At 42.2% G+C, this 13,190-nt stretch overlaps 1 pseudogene; it reads right to left on the bottom strand.

The window, feature by feature from the left end:
* Positions 1-13,190, bottom strand: part of LOC118941493 — a 318,541-nt pseudogene that overhangs the window by 133,266 nt on the left and 172,085 nt on the right.

Here is a 13,190-nt window from a genome sequence, read left to right as displayed (position 1 = left end):
ATCTGTCCTTTGGTCTTGAGATTTTTGGTTCCAACCATTGTGTCTTTGTGAGACGCAGAGTAGGTGAACGGATGATCTCTGCATGTGTGGTTCCCGCCGTGAAGCATGGAGGAGGAGGTGCAGGGGTGCATTGCTGGTGACACTGTCTGTTATTTATTTAGAATTCAAGGCACACAACCAGCATGGCTACCACAGCATTCTGCAGCAATAGGCCATCCCATCTGCTTTGCGCTTAGTGGGACTATCATTTGTTTTGGTTGGGACAATGACCCAACACACCTCCAGGCTGTGTAATGGCTATTTGATGATGAAGTGCTACGTCAGATTACCTGGCCTCCACAATCATCCGACCTCAAGCCAATTGAGATGGTCTGGACCACAGAGTGAAGGAAAAGCAGCCAACAAGTGCTCAGCATATGTGGAAACTCCTTCAAGACTGTTAGAAAAGCATTCCAGGAGAAGCTGGTTGAGAGAATGCCAATTGTGTGCAAAGCTGTCATCAAGGCAAAGGTTAGCTACTTTGAAGAATCTATAATCTGAAAAAATATAGATTTTATTAACACTTTTTTAGTTACTACATGATTCCATATGTGTTATTTCATAGTTTGCATGTCTTCATTGTTATTCTACAGTGTAGAAAATAGTAAAAATAAAGAAAAACCCTTGAATGAGTAGGTATGTCCAAACTTTTTGACTGGTACTGTATATTCCGGTCTTTGACATTGTTCGTTCTGATATTTGTTATTTTGTATTTTTCAGGATTTTGTGTGTATTGTTTTTATTGCTAGGTATTACTGCACTGTTGGGGCTAGAAACACAAGAATTTCACTGCACCTGCCATAACATTGTCAAATTTGTATACACGACCAATGAACTTTGATTTGATTTTAGCGCTTTACCATCAATCCCTTAAATCCTGGAAACGGAAGAACGGGAGCATTCTTGGAAGATGCTCGGAGCTGTGTGAGGCCTGTGGGTCAACTTGAAGCTCACATCGACTACGCCAAAAGAATAGCCTACAAAATCACTGCAAACTGCCCTTCCACCAGGCTACAAACATGAACAGTATTCACTCTGGCCATCACTCAAATACATGCATACTGTTATAAGGATAATTTAGTTGCTAATGGCATCCTGCAGTACCCCGGTCGCCCTTCAACTTGAGATTCTCAATGAGAGGGGGCAGCACAGCTAGCCTGCAACGTCACTTCCTGCAGTAGCTTAAACTGAGCATGTTATGTCTCTATGAAATGCCATCTTAAAAGTTCTTGGTGACAGGGGGGCAGTATTGAGTAGCTTGGATGAATAAGGTGCCCAGAGTAAACTGCCTGCTACTCTGTCCCAGATGCTAATATATTCATATTATTAGTAGTATTGGATAGAAAACACTCTGAAGTTTCTAAAACTGTTTGAAATGATGTCTGTGAGTATAAAATAACTCATATGGCAGGCGAAAACCTGAGACAAATCCAAGTGGGAAAGTGGGAAATCTGAGGTTTGTAGTTTCATTTAAGTGATTGCCTTTCCAATATGCTATTTCTTTGGGGCCAGATTGCACTTCCCAAGGCTTCCAGCAGATGTCAACAGTCTTTAGAAAGTTGTTTGAGGCTTCTATTGTGGAAGGGGGTCGAATAAGAGCTGTTTCAACAAGTGGACTGGGCTGTGGCCAATCATATGTTTACTGCGTGGTCACGCGGGCGCGCCGTATCTTCTTTTTCCTCTGCAATGAATACGCTATTGTCCGGTTGGAATATTATTGAAGATTTATTATAAAATATACCCTAAGGATTGATTGTAAACATCGTTTGACATGTTTCTACAAACTGTAATGGAACTCTTGACTTTTTGTCTGGATTTGGACATAAATATGGACGTAATCGAACAAAACAAACATTTCTTGTGGAAGTGGGAGTCCTGGGAGTGCATTCCGACGAAAATCAGCAAAGGTAATTAAAGATTTATAATGCTATTTATGACTTTTTTTGACTCAACAACTTGGCGGGTAACTGTATGGGTTACTTTTGTGGCTGAACGCTGTTCTCAGATGATTGAATGTTGTGCTTTTGCCGTAAAGCTTTTTTGAAATCTGACACAGCGGTTGCATTAAAACAAGTTTATCTTTCATTCTATCTAAAACATCTATTTTTCATCAAAGTTTATGAATTTAGTATTTATGTTATTTGATGTGGCTCTGCAATTTCTTCGGATGTTTTGTAGGCATTTCTGAAAACAGAGGTTTTTGGATATAAATATGAACAAAACATACATGTATTATGTAACATTGAGTCCTGGGAGTGTCATCTGATGAAGATCGTCAAAGGTTAGTGATGAATTTTATCTATATTTCTGCTTTTTGTGACACCTCTCTTTGGTTGGAAAATGGCAGAATGCTTTCTGTGACTAGTGGCTGACCTAACATAATGATATGTTCTGTTTTCGCCGAAAAGCCTTTTTGAAATCGGACACTGTGGTTGGATTAACCAGAAGTGTATCGTTAAAATGATGTAAAATACTATGATTGAAGGAATTTTAACTATGAGATTTCTGTTGTTTTGAATTTGGTTCCCTGCAATTTCACTGGCTGTTGGCGAGGTGGGACGCTAGCGTCCCAAACGATCCCAGAGAGGTTAACCGAAAAAAATTCCCTATTGAGTCTTCACATAGGCATGAATGGTGTCACGTGATCGATGGCTTTGTCCATTCATATACAGTCATTGGCTAGCACTCAGATACATACAATAGTGTCCTTTAGCACAACACCAACATCATCAAGAGGTCCGGAACTGCTGGTGTACACTCTAGGTAATGTAGGACAGTGATTTTGCAGGGTCGCGGGTTCAAAGTAACCAAGTAGAGTGTAGAGAATCACTGTACCATCTAAACAACTGTGAAAAATATTTTCCATAATTGAAGATATTATAGTTTTAGCTGTTTGAAGCTGGTGTACAAAACCGAAAGTAAAGACATAAAAATAAAAAAAACTTCAGAACAGAAAGCATAGAAATAGACCACATACTGTAGAACCGATCTACCGCTTGTTAGACTTGCTTTCAATAACATATCTATAACTCATATTACTATGTGAATTCGGTCAGGTTTCCCAAAAAAGGTACATAGTGCATTTAATGTAAATAAATAATTGAAACCGAAATCGAAAACAGTGATTACTTTTTTAATAATCAAACCGAAACGACCTCGAAAAGCACTTAATCGTTCAAAATACCCATCAAACATACTGCCATACTGTAACGATCTATAATGTGGGCGACTCACTGTTCATGTTCTTGAAGATGATGAGGATAGGTTGGATCTGTCTGTAGTAAGGTACCAGGGCCTCTCCAGACGCCACCAGGTGCTGCAGCATCTTCAACATGGTGCAGACCGTGTGTTCTTGTCCTGGAGACAGAGCTGAGTGATTTCCACTAGATTTACCAGCTGCAGTCTATATATTGTAACAGTTAATTCATATAAATTGCTTGTTGGTCTCAATTTAAGGTTAGGGTTAGGCATAATGTTTCAAATCTGACTTTGTGACTGTGCCAGTGTAACAGTATAGCTTCCGTCCCTCGAACCAGGGACCCTCTACACACATCGACAACAGGCACCCTTGAAGGATGGTTACCCATTGCCCCACAAAAGCCGCTGCCCTTGCAGAGCAAGGGGAACAACGACTTCAAGGTCTCAGAGCGAGTGACGTCACCGATTGAAACACTATTAGCGCGCACCCTGCTAACTAGCTAGCCATTTCACATCGGTTACACCAGCTAGTGCCTACCCTGCAGAATTACCTCCAGTACGAGTCATACTTTGATTTGAATGGGGATGGCTGTTCTAGTCACTACATTTATATGGAGTGCACACATGATAGAGGTCGTGGGTTAGAGGTCAGGAAGATAGGGTAGTGTGTGAGCGCTACTTGTTTTCGTAGAGGCTTTCCCTAGGGAGGTGTGTGATTGGGAATGAGCAATTAAACCCTCCTATGGTAAAGTCTAAGTAGTGATCCTATACATATCATGGCAAATTTAACCACAGCATGTCATGAACACACACATGTAAACACACAGGTAAAAAAAACACACACAGAAAAGACCAAGAAAGAGGTCACGCAGAATTCACACTCCCTCCACTGAAATCAATGTTTTTTGTTACTGGGCTTTGACTTATTATGGCTGGCTGCAATCAGAGGTTTGAAAAGGCACAAGTGAGAGCCAATCACAGAGCAATTTGGCCGACAGCTGCACTTAACTCCATCTCCCGCTGATAGGGAGAACAAAAGAGAGAGAAAGAGAGGCAAACATATCAAATCAAATGTTCTTTTTCACATGCTTCACATGCTTGGTAAACAACAGGTGTAGACTAAGAGTGAAATGCTTACTTATGGGCCCTTCCCAACAATACAGACAGAGAAATATAGAAAAACGACTAAGCCAAGGAATTAGTACAGAATGAGAAACAATAACTTGGCTATACATTGCATTCGGAAAGGTCATTGTCCTTTTGGAAGTTGTACCTTCGCCCCAGTCCGAGGTTCTGAGAGCTCTGCAGCAGGTTTTCATCAAGGATCTCTCTATACTTTGCACCGTTCATCTTTCCCTCGATCCTGACTAGTCTCCCAGTCCCTGCCACTGAAAAACATTCCCACAGCATGATGCTGCCACCACCATGCTTCACCGTTGGGATGGTTCCATGTTTCCTCCAGACCTGACTCTTGGCATTCAGGTCAAAGAGTTCAATCTTGATTTCATCAGACCAGAGAATCTTGTTTCTCATGGTCTGAGAGTCTTTAGGTGCCTTTTGGTAAACTCCAAACGGGCTGTCATGTGGTTTTTACTGAGGAGTGGCTTCCATCTGGCCACCCTACCATAAAAGCCTGATTGGTGGAGTTCTGCAGAGATCGTTGTCCTTCTGGAAGGATCTCCCATCTCCATAGAGGAAGTCTAGCGCTCTGTCCCTTCTGGGGGAGAAGGGGGGATTGCTTTTAGAACAAGACTGCAACGTAACAAAATCTGGAAAAAGTCAAGGGATCTGAATAGCTCCCAAAGGCACTGTATCTACCTCAAATACCTCATACCTCTGCACATTGATCTGGTACTGGTCATGTCTGTATATACCTCCACTCTTATATATCTCCGCTCTTGTTTAATCAAGCAATTCACAGTAAAGTCTACACCTGTTGTTTTCGGCGCATGGGACAAATACTATTTGATTGTATTTTATTTTCAAAAAACATTAGGAAATACCTGCTCTTTAATGACATTAATCAGGTGAATCCAGGTGTAAACTATGATCCCTTAATGATGTCACCTGTTAAATCTACTTCAATCAGTGTAGATGAAGGGGAGGAGACGGGCTACAGAGGGATGTTTAATCCTTGAGACATGGATTGTGGGCCATTCAGAGGGTGAAGGGGCAAGACAAAAAATGTATTCGCTTTTGAACGGGTTATGGCAGTAGGTGCCAGGGTCACTGGTTTTAATGTGTCAAGAACTGCAACGCTGCTTGGTTTTTCACGCTCAACAGTTTCCCGTGTGTATCAAGAATGGTCCACCACCCAAAGGACATCCAGCCAACTTGACATAACTGTTGAGGCATTAGAGTCAACATGGGCCAGCATCCCTGGGGGAGCATTTTCGACACCTTGTAGTCCATGAGCCGACGAATTGAGGCTGTTCTGAGGGCAAAGGGGGTGCAACTCAATATTAGGAAGGTGTTCCTAATGTTGTCTTAATTCAGTGTACACAGGGTACCAGTACTGAGTCGATGTGCAGAGGTACGAGGTAATTAAGGAAGACACCATATTTATATGCAGTTAGGGGTAAAGTGACTAGGCAACATGATAGATTAACAGTAGCAGCATCGTATGTGATGAGTCAGAAGAGTTAGTGCAAAAAGGGTCAATGCAGATAGCCCAGGTAGCCATTTGGTGAACTATTAAACAGTCTCATGGCTTGGGCGTAGAAGCTGGTCACGGTCCTGTTGTGTGTGTTTGTGCGTGCGTGTGCGTGCGTGCGTGCGCATGTGTGTGTGCACAGTACACGTGCCTGTACTGAGTGTACCTGAGTTTGTGTACATATCCACTCGGGCCCCCGCGTGGCGCAGCGGTCTAAGGCACTGCATCTCAGTGCAAGAGATGTCACTACAGTCCCTGGTTCCAATCCAGGCTGTATCACATCTGGCTGTGATTCGGAGTCCCATAGGGCTGCGCACAATTACCCAAGTGTCATCCAGGTTTGGCCCGGGGTAGGCCGTCATTGTAAATAAGAATTTGTTCTTAATTGACAAGGGTGTTAGTGGGCAGATGGGTGGGGAGAATACAGGTGTGTGTTAGTGGGGAGAAAATCTAAGGGAATTATATATTTATAATTCCTAAAAGTAATGTAGCAACAGCAGATTGTGATTCGCTTGGTTATAAAGGGGCTTTTCTAACTTAATATTTTTCCGCTGTAGAAGCTATGACAGTCTAAATCGCTCCTAGACCCCTTAAGTGGATATTGCCATAACAGAACTAAAAGGATTCATGCAAAAACAAATATTGAATAATGAAAGGGAGTCTCTTGGCTATCCGAAGGAAAGTACTTCTAACATAGAGAGAGAAATAAGTACAATATGTTAGCAGGGTGGAGAGAGAGCGAGTGAGAGAGAGATGGAGTAGGAACCACACAATGTGTAGTATGACGGTTAGTGCACTCAGGGAGCAGCAAGCGGAGTCACTCGCAGCCTGAGTGTTAAACAGCTCATGTGCAAATGCGTGGCTGTCACACACACACCCACAAACACAGAGAGAGACGCAGCCTCCCTCCGAGCCATACTACTGTCATGACGTTGGCCTGTGGGTAAGGTTTGTGACCCCCCCCCCCATAAATACCTTTCTCCCTTCCCTCTCTCTTGACTCTACAGAGGGACTCTTGAATAGCCTTTGTTAAACATAAAGAGTCTGGGAACATCAAACAAGTGGAGGGAAAGGAACCATATTTCGGTAATAGAACCAATTGAAAATATGCATTGGTACTTAATGAATATGATGTCAGTTTGGTTGTCATCTGAGACATTATGACTGATGGCAGGACGACCAAAACTGTATCTGGGAAAGTCTACACATTCTAGTTATCAGATTCACATGGAATTGTTGTGCAATTCAATTGTTTATATATACAATTATTTGTGTAAAGATTACATGTAATTTTAGCTTCCAAATGAGAGATTTGGGTTTTCATAAGGTTAGGGCTCTGCTCAATCAGTGGCCCGCCCCTGTGAAGAGACATGAGTTATAAACTATGAAACACACCCTTCTATCCCTCCACTATATAAGCCCTTGACGAAAATGTAACTCTCTGTTCCGAGGACAATAGGACGACGGTCCATACGTTGAAAAGGGCTAACATGTCAACTACAGAACTAAGCCAACCTCAGCGTGAGCTTTGGTTGTGAATGGTATAAACTTTGAACTCTCGACATCCTAACCGTTGAGTTAGCAACAGCAGCTGTAAACTTGGGCTAGGAAAGGACAGACGACCTATCCCGTCTACAACACAACGACGATACTACATCCTATCCAATTTACCACCAGTGACATTCTTCAAAGGACAAAGGACTCTGTTGGGCAACACGGCCAGCATCTACGACCAACCTACCGAAGCGCAGCTCAGAGTAAATATTTATTGCGTTTTCCTTTTCCAAATGGGCGGTAATTTAGAATACATAAGATAATGTATGTACGATAGCAGAGCTTATCCCTTTGTTCCTCAGTCTTCCTGCTCTTTCACTCAAACCCAACCCCCTTTCCTTTGTGTAACCAGCCATGTTGGCTCCGTCCACCAGGCACATTTTCCTTTATGACATAATTTGTAATCAAGGTATGATTCATTTTGTGTATATGTAATTCTGTGTGATTAATTAGGTATTTAGTAAATAAATAAGTAAACCCAATTTTGTATTGCTGATTCAACCTGTTAGCCAGGGTTTGTGAACCAAGAATTTACAACTTTCAGATGAGACTGAAATAAGGTGACGATTAATATTGACTGCTATTGATGTAAAATATTACTAGGTCTTTAAGAGTTTATTTGGAAGATCACTGCTACATAAATATTATTTTGTGATGCCCCGACTTTCTAGTTTACATTTACATGATTAGTTCAATCAGGTAATATTAATTACAGAGAAAGGATTTTATAGAATAGCATGTCATATCACTTAATCCGGCATAGCCAAAGCCAAAACACTACCAAATATTTTTATAACTAACCCAAGATAGTTAATCTGTGTGGTTGTCAATGGGAACAAATAAAGCATAGGGGGCAGAACAAGCAAGGAGGTGGACAGTGCCAAGTACGAGATAGCGAGACCTTTTTGGCACGTTCTAGCATTTTCTTTGCATATTTCTGTAAGGCATGTGTGCAATAACTCAATTCCTTACCATATTTGGTGGGGAGTGGAAATTCCAACCGGATAGGGCTGTCGCGGTGACCGTATTACCACCACAACAGCAGTCATGAATCATGACCACAGTAAAAATTCCATGTGACCATTGAGTCACGGTAATCTCCTCTTATGCACTCCATATCGACCGTCAAGTCGCTAATGACCTGGTCCTTAGAGCTCTATTGTCCCTCTAACCATCAATGCAAATGCAATCCAAAATCACATCAAACACTTACCATCAAAACAGGATTGTGCTTTTAAAGCCCACCTCACTGTAATGATCAGCTTGAAGAAAGAAGTTCAACAGATGGTTGATACTGAGTGGAAAAGATGATTGTTGAGGGTGTCGTTTTGAAGCCTAACAAAACAAAATGTAGGCATATTTGAGTTAATGCATTGGTTTTATAAATGCGTCCAAACCCCCAAAAAAATCAGAATTAAAATAATGATTGTGCCATAATACAATACATAGCCTACCGCATATTACGCACGGCAGAAAAACATCAAACAAAACGTATTTGAGATATCTTTGGTACATATTTGGTCTAGCCTATACTTCAACATTAAACCAGTTCTAGTAATCACCTTTTAGTGTGGACAGTATTATTATGCATACCGGACGGACTAGATACCTTAAGCTACGCTCCAAAATTAGTCTGGGAGAGAACGAACAGGCCTAGGCAACGTTGTTGGTTAATTGATTGTGCAGGGCGGTTTACAGAGTTAGCCTACAATTACAGTGCCTTGCGAAAGTATTCGGCCCCCTTGAACTTGGCGACCTTTTGCCACATTTCAGGCTTCAAACATAAAGATATAAAACTGTATTTTTTTGTGAAGAATCAACAACAAGTGGGACACAATCATGAAGTGGAACGACATTTATTGGATATTTCAAACTTTTTTAACAAATCAAAAACTGAAAAATTGGGCGTGCAAAATTATTCAGCCCCTTTACTTTCAGTGCAGCAAACTCTCTCCAGAAGTTCAGTGAGGATCTCTGAATGATCCAATGTTGACCTAAATGACTAATGATGATAAATACAATCCACCTGTGTGTAATCAAGTCTCCGTATAAATGCACCTGCACTGTGATAGTCTCAGAGGTCCGTTAAAAGCGCAGAGAGCATCATGAAGAACAAGGAACACACCAGGCAGGTCCGAGATACTGTGGTGAAGAAGTTTAAAGCCGTATTTGGATACAAAAAGATTTCCCAAGCTTTAAACATCCCAAGGAGCACTGTGCAAGCGATAATATTGAAATGGAAGGAGTATCAGACCACTGCAAATCTACCAAGACCTGGCCGTCCCTCTAAACTTTCAGCTCATACAAGGAGAAGACTGATCAGAGATGCAGCAAAGAGGCCCATGATCACTCTGGATGAACTGCAGAGATCTACAGCTGAGGTGGGAGACTCTGTCCATAGGACAACAATCAGTCGTATATTGCACAAATCTGGCCTTTATGGAAGAGTGGCAAGAAGAAAGACATTTCTTAAAGATATCCATAAAAAGTGTTGTTTAAAGTTTGCCACAAACCACCTGGGAGACACACCAAACATGTGGAAGAAGGTGCTCTGGTCAGATGAAACCAAAATTGAACTTTTTGGCAACAATGCAAAATGTTATGTTTAGCGTAAAAGCAACACAGCTGAACACACACCATCCCCACTGTCAAACATGGTGGTGGCAGCATCATGGTTTGGGCCTGCTTTTCTTCAGCAGGGACAGGGAAGATGGTTAAAATTGATGGGAAGATGGATGGAGCCAAATACAGGACCATTCTGGAAGAAAACCTGATGGAGTCTGCAAAAGACCTGAGACTGGGACGGAGATTTGTCTTCCAACAAGACAATGATCCAAAACATAAAGCAAAATCTACAATGGAATGGTTCAAAAATAAACATATCCAGGTGTTAGAATGGCCAAGTCAATGTCCAGACCTGAATCCAATCGAGAATCTGTGGAAAGAACTGAAAACTGCTGTTCACAAATGCTCTCCATCCAACCTCACTGAGCTCGAGCTGTTTTGCAAGGAGGAATGGGAAAAAATGTCAGTCCCTCGATGTGCAAAACTGATAGAGACCTACCCCAAGCGACTTACAGCTGTAATCGCAGCAAAAGGTGGCGCTACAAAGTATTAACTTAAGGGGGCTGAATAATTTTGCACGCCCAATTTTTCAGTTTTTGATTTGTTAAAAAAGTTTGAAATATCCAATAAATGTCGTTCCACTTCATGATTGTGTCCCACTTGTTGTTGATTCTTCACAAAAAAATACAGTTTTATATCTTTATGTTTGAAGCTTGAAATGTGGCAAAAGGTCGCAAAGTTCAAGGGGGCCGAATACTTTCGCAAGGCACTGTATAGTGATTTTGAATAACCTACTAATACGGCATTTCTATATTTTCATATTTAACAGGGTGACACATTACCGTTATCTACAGAATCTCATCACCGTGCAGTTTCATCTTCTCCTCTCTCCTTCATTGCTTTCTCAAGCGTGTTACGACAGAACTTCAGATTCCCCTTGGTTTCCCAAATGAAGCACTTGGAAGCTTCAGGAGCAGGGTTGAAGAGCCCATGGCATTCTGAGATTCGATGGAATATCACCTGCCACGCAGCAAGAGGCTGGCTGCTTCTCAAATAGTGGTTGATGCCGTGGAGTGAAGTGATGGAGTAGTCTACCAGGCATTTTTGAGAAGAAGAAAAAAAATCGCCCGCCGAGAAAACGGCCTCCATTCCCTATTCCAGTGCATATGGATGATGTATTTTTTGCCCTGCCCCTGTTCCTGCCCATTTGATAATGGGCCATTCTAAATCGAAACAAATTTGACACATTAATAAAGACAAGATTACATTGAGAATAGATTTATCGGTGAAAATATGACCACTTGATGAGAGAACAGCTGTGCAGCCTGAGGCGAGGAACAGAACACAATATTGTTTTGTGACTTTCTCAATTCATCAATAGCCTACAGTCTCATCATGACGCCCAGATGTATTTTGATTTCTAAGACATTTGTAGGTTTGTATTATTCACAACTAAAGTTGCCTAATAACTCTAAATCTAGCATATATGACCTGTTTCATATGTTCACTTTTATGCTATATAGTCACGTCCTATGCGCACTTGCTCCACAATGGGAAGCTTGTATGCGTGGATGCCTGGAGATGATAAATGTGCTTGTGTTAATTAACGGTCAATTAACGTGAGACCGGCAGGCTTTTGCATGACAATAACCAGCTGAAAAAATTGCATGAACACCACAGCCTGAAAACTGGATGCTTCAGATTTGTACATCCGGTGAAACATTTGTCTCCTTGTTCTAGGCCAGCCAGCCAGCCAGCCAGCCAGACAGACAGAGACAGACAGACAGACATTGACAGACAGACAGACATTGACAGACATTGACAGACATTGACAGACAGACATTGACAGACAGACAGACAACCATTGACAGACAGACATTGACAGACAGACAGACAACCATTGACAGACAGACATTGACAGACAGACAGACAGACAGACAGACAGACAGACAGACAGACAGACAGACAGACGCACGCACACACACAGCATATTTTCATGTTAAACCCACTCTGACACATGCCTAACAATCCATATTACATGTCTACTACACAGAAGGACATGGTGTCTTCAAACCCAGTTGTGTTATTTACACACATGGGCTGTTTCACAGGATGTCAAAATGTGAAGAATGGATGTCCTGTGTGTGTGTGTATGTGCACGGGCGTGTGTGTGTGTGTGTGTGTGTGTGTGTGTGTGTTTGTGTATGAGCACGGGTGTGTGTGTGTGTGTGTGTGTGTGTGTGTGTATGAGCACGGGTGTGTGTGTGACTGCGTAACTGTGTGTATTAGTGTTACAGACAATGCTGAATGAGTGTATCCATTGTAGGACATCTCTCTCCTGTTTCCTCAGACAATGGGAGAGCTATCCGCCATCACAGTGATAAGGTAGAATGTGGACCGACAGGGAAGAACATCTCTCTCCTGTTTCCTCACACAATGGGAGAGCCTTCTGCCATCACAGTGATAAGGTAGAATGTGGACCGACAGGGAAGGACATCTCTCTCCTGTTTCCTCACACAATGGGAGAGCTATCTGCCATCACAGTGATAAGGTAGAATGTGGACCGACAGGGAAGGACATCTCTCTCCTGTTTCCTCACACAATGGGAGAGCTATCTGCCATCACAGTGATAAGGTAGAATGTGGACCGACAGGGAAGGACACCTCTCTCCTGTTTCCTCACACAATGGGAGAGCTATCTGCCATCACAGTGATAAGGTAGAATGTGGACCGACAGGGAAGGACACCTCTCTCCTGTTTCCTCACACAATGGGAGAGCTATCTGCCATCACAGTGATAAGGTAGAATGTGGACCGACAGGGAAGGACACCTCTCTCCTGTTTCCTCACACAATGGGAGATCTATCTGCCATCACAGTGATAAGGTAGAATGTGGACCGACAGGGAAGGACATCTCTCTCCTGTTTCCTCACACAATGGGAGAGCTATCTGCCATCACAGTGATAAGGTAGAATGTGGACCGACATGGATTTTCAAATGCACATAACAAACAATGAAATTCTAATTACCACAAGCGCAAACAATTTACCCTAGCTGTGACATTTGTACCGTGGGACTGTTCGATTATTCATTCAGGCTTTACGCCTTTCGCAAAAAGTGAAGCAGAGAGTGTCAGAGTAGGATGTATTAACGTTTGGTATAATCCTTGTCACATCGGATATG

Source organism: Oncorhynchus mykiss, chromosome 19 (assembly GCF_013265735.2).
Source record: "Oncorhynchus mykiss isolate Arlee chromosome 19, USDA_OmykA_1.1, whole genome shotgun sequence".
Lineage (NCBI taxonomy): Eukaryota > Metazoa > Chordata > Actinopteri > Salmoniformes > Salmonidae > Oncorhynchus > Oncorhynchus mykiss.
Note: the sequence above shows the minus strand (reverse complement) of the source record. Positions and strands in the feature narration are given on the sequence as shown.